Source organism: Myotis davidii, unplaced genomic scaffold (genome assembly GCF_000327345.1).
Source record: "Myotis davidii unplaced genomic scaffold, ASM32734v1 scaffold520, whole genome shotgun sequence".
Taxonomy (NCBI): Eukaryota; Metazoa; Chordata; class Mammalia; order Chiroptera; family Vespertilionidae; genus Myotis; species Myotis davidii.
Window position 1 is genome coordinate 483385 of NW_006292908.1, and position 4992 is coordinate 488376.

Consider the following 4992-nt stretch of genomic DNA (forward strand, 5'->3'; position numbering starts at 1 on the left):
GTGAGTGTGTGCACATCACAGGTAGACGGCAGGCTGAGCCGCCTCTTCTGCTTAAACACCCAGAGCTCGCAGGGAATTCAACACAGAAGTCAGTTCCAGCCTTTCCTTTCAACATCACAAACAGACTTTTTGCTTATAATCCACTGAAACCACCATCACATATGTGTGGCCCATTGTTGACCAGAACATCGTTATGTGGTGCATGACTGTCGAGTATCAGTTGGTGACCTTTGTGATCCTGTGGCCGACGGGGCGATGCAGTTCACGGTTGCCGCCCAACATCACAAAGGAGTATCTATCAGGTATTGCTCGCCTGGAAAAGATCCAAATTCAGAATGTGACGTATGGTTTCTCCTGAATGCTTACCACATTTGCACCATCATTAATTCGACATTGCAAGCCAGGGGCCACCTGGGTAGTCTTTGGTAAAGAATGGAAAGCAGCTCATCAGACAGAAGTAGTTCTTAAGGAAACAGGATTTATTTTATAGGAGAGAATAGAAATTATAGTCTGTATGGGTCAGAGTTCAGTTGCAGATAACAGAAGTCACTCTAGCTAGTTAAGGCAAGAAGAGGTTTATTCCAGGACAGTAAGTTGATTACATAAGTGTAGGAAAGATTGAGGAAACAGACCACAGTTTGTGTTATCAGTAAAGACTTCAAAGCCACACAGGGAGGGGCCGCCTCTCCTGTGAACAGGAAACACTGCCATTCTGGCAGTCTGGAAGCTTCCATGATTAGGATGCTATTGCTGCAGCTCACAGAACCATGTGACAACTGCTAGGATCCACACCAACTAAATGTACCTGTACTCTGCCTCTTGGCACCCAGGAATCTAGCAGTGGGCACTAAGGCTGCTGCAAAAACCCAAATACATCCACATCCATGCCTGCCAGCTTCACTTCCTTCTCTCCCACCTCCTGTAAGTTCTGAGTGGCTGAGTCTAAATAATCACATTCAGAACCTTAGCTGCAAGGGAGTCTGTGATATGTGAGCTTTGGCTTTCCTCTGCAGTTCAGAAGTCACATCAGCCTTATCCGTTTTGGCTCAATGGATAGAGCATCATCCTGTGGACTGAATGGTCCCAGGTTTAATCCTGGTCAGAGCACATGCCCGGGTTGCAGGCTCGATCCCCAGTAGAGGGAGTGCAGGAGGCAGCCAATCAATGATTCTCACTCATCAGTGATGTTTCTATCTCTTTCTCCCTCTCCTTTCCTCTCAGAAATCAATAAAAAATATTTTTAAAAATAAAATAAAATATTTAAAGAAAAAGAAAGACACACCAGAAGGAGATGTTGAGTGATACCCACATAGTTATCACAATGATTTAGGCCAATTCCACCTAAATGAAAAAAATGAGAGAATTTGTGAGTAAAAGCAGAGAATCTTTTCTTCTCAAGAGTTCTTTACCTAAGATCTACCTACTCCTGTCCATAGTAAAATTCAGAGGATCCTTAGACATGGCTGGGAATAAGTCACACACCTATTTTCACTAACTGCTAACTGAAATTGAGTCTTTCTTTAAATTATGAATGTAGGAAAGACATTGCAATAGCATTAACGGTACCTGAGAAGTCACAAAAATGTTGACATCATACTATAGTTATCTCAAAATGCCATTTATTCTCATCACTAATAAACTTTCTACTAGACATTATTTAATGCATTGGTAATGAAATATAGTATTACTGCATCACAAATATGGTGGGTTTTTCAAAATTCTGATAATTATTTTGATATAATTGAGTTAATTTGTTATTCGATTTAAAAACTTTATTCTGACAAGGGATCCATAGGCTTTGCCCAACTGCTCAAGAGGGCACTCAAGGAAGAGATTTTCTGATTGTTGCCTCCATTTTGCCTTTAAAATCAAACTACATTTTAAGGATTCGATGATAGCCAATTGTACTGTGAACAGGTGTCTCCACTGCTGCTGGTTTCCTAGGGCTGCTGTAACAAAGCACTAGAAAGTGGGTGGCTCCGAACAGCAGAAGTGCCTTGTGTTATACTTCTAGGTGCCAGCAGTCTGAAATCCAAGTGTTGACAGGGCCACCCTCCCTCTGGTAGATTCCGCAGGTTCCTCCTTTGCCTCTTCCTCGTGTTGGGCGGTTTTCCAGGGTTCTCGGCGTTCCTTGCCTTGTGGATGCATCACTTCAGGCCTCTGTCTTCACACAGCATCCTTCCTGTGTCTCTGCATATTCCCTGCTTCTGTGCATGTCTGAGTCCATATCCAACTGTCCCCTTTTTATAAAGACAGTGATCATGTTGGGCTCACACTGATGACCTCAAGTTGGTTAAATCTCAAAGACCCTGATTCCTAATCAGGTCACATTCTAAGATGCTAGGGGTTAGGACTTCAACTTACCTTCTTTTGAGAAACACAATACAACTCATATAATATCAATAACATCAGTTATTGATGTTATGCAACTGGATAACAGATTTTAGGATAAATTCAAGTATAACTCAGATGGTACTGAAGCCTCTAAGAATAATCAGTTCTATCCAGAAACTTTAGAAACTCATAATTTCACATTTGGTTTTGTTTCTAAAAATTAATAAGTAATAGGGAAACGGCAACTCAACAGAAACTTAGAGAAAGGACTTTACAAAAAGACACAGTCTTCATTCAATCTGAATTCTCCCTGATCATTAGAAATATCTGATGAGCTAAATTGAAATCCTCAAAGCTGAGATCCAGAAATACGTACTGATAGAAACTTCCCATTAATCTAATTACCAGACAGGTCTAAGAATGGCAATTATCAGTCTAAAGTTTGCAAAATAGTTTATTCATGAATGAAGCATGCAAATATTGATATGGAAAGAAATTACTCATTAAATAGGGATTGGTATTTTTAAAACTATCAAATTGTAGTAAAAATCGGAAACCTCAACTGAAATCATAAATGAGCTTTAAATCAATTTGAGCATTTCTTAATCACAGCTTGTTTTTTTTTCCTGTCTTTCAATGTACCACAAAATTTAATGGCTGATAACACTTTCAAACATATAGTTCACATATAATGAAAGATTGTTTTCTCAGTTGAGTTTTCCTTAAAGTATCAGATGTATACCACATATAACATTGGACTATTGCTGTCTATTTCAAGTCATTTTTTAATGTATTGAGATTTTTATCAAACGCAAAGTTGGCGATTAGGATGAAGGAAGCGCATTTATCTGGCCTGCCGGGTGTTTTTGCCGCCGCTGCCTGTTGCTTAGCAGTCGACTAGTTTTTTTTAAACTATAGTCCGGCCCTCCAACGGTCTAAGGGACAGTGAACTGGCCCCCTGTTTAAAAAGTTTGAGGACCCCTGTCTTAAAGTTATCAGATGTATACCACATATAACATTGGACTATTGTTGTTTATTTCAAATTATTTTTTAATGTATTGAGATTTTTATCATACGCAAAGTTGGTGATTAGGATGAAGGAAGCTGAACAGGATTTATACCATTGGCTAATGCTAAAATGCATAAAACCCACAAGAAAATAAAGCACAGGAGGGGGATATGCTGTGCACACATCACGAGAAGACATATCAGACATGCGTGGAAGCAGGGTGGCAACAGTGGCTGAGAGGTGCCACCCTTGCCCACTTTGGGCCACATCCCCTATTCTGGATTGTCTAGTGCCTCTCCTCCCTACTCAGAGGGTTTCCCCAGGGCCTAAGCTTAACATTTCTACCATCTGAGCTCTGAGAATCACATCCTTCTAGCCATCAGACTTAGCACTGTGTGCCCTCTGATCCCTCTGTCTTCTACACACAGGGCATTGCCAAGGACTGAGTTGGGCCCCATAAAGCTTTGCCTCCGCCCACCCACCCATCCTGGTGCCAGTTCAGTCCCAAGTCCCCACGCAGGCTGCCTCCGATCCCCATCCCTCCCCTCCGCCTCCCCGCGTGGCAGCCGTCCTTGGGCACAGCCACAGATCCTGCTCTCCAAGGCCAAGCTCTGGCCACCCCCTGCCCTAACCCTCTCCTCACTTCCCCGGACCTTTCCAAGGTCCCCAGAACTGTCTTGGCAGCTGTCATTCACACAATCAAGTGTTTCCTCCTCATCTGAGAGCAGTGGTTCTCAACCTTCCAGCCCTTTAAATACAGTTCCTCATGTGACCCAACCATAAAATTATTTTTGTTGCTACTGCATAACTGTAATGTTGCTACTGTTATGAATCGTCATGTAAATATCTGATCTGCAGGATGGTCTTAGGCGACCCCTGTGAAAGGGTCATTCGACCGCCAAAGGGGTCGCGACCCACAGGTTGAGAACCGCTGTCTCAGAGTAATGTAGGTGCACTTGTTCTCCGGCTCATCTCAGCGGCTCCAGCGCAGGGCCCACCTGTCATAGCTGAACTAGCTGAGTGCCTTGGACACAGATGTATTCTTTAAAAATGTAAGAGCTAAAGTGTGTTTGTTTAGAAAAGCTGGAATCATCATCTGAATTTCATTTGTTTACAAGAAATACGTCACGCCCGGGTAGGCTGGGTGATGAGCATTTGTTTGATGATAACACATTCATCAGCTGCTACTGTGCTTTCTCCACGTGGCAGTCTTCTGGGTGCTCGGGAACTTGGCTCCTGGGCAGGGAGCTTAAGTGAAGGAACGGGGGTACAGGGAAGAGGGCTTGACGTTTTGTGAGCCAGACACGCGTGGGAGCAGGGTGGCAACAGTGGCTGAGAGGTGTCGCCCTTGCCCACTTTGGGCCATATCCCCTATTCTGGATTGTCTAGAGCAGTGGTTATCAACCTGTGGGTCGCGACCCTTTGGGGGGTCAAACGACCCTTTCACAGGGGTCGCCTAAGACCATCGGAAAACAGATATATAATTACATATTGTTTTTGTGATTAATCACTGCTTTAATTATGTTCAATTTGTAACAATGAAAATACATCCTGCAGGTCAGATATTTACATTACAACTCATAACAGTAGCAACATTACAGTTATGAAGTAGCAACGGAAATAATTTTATGGTTGGGTCACAACATGAG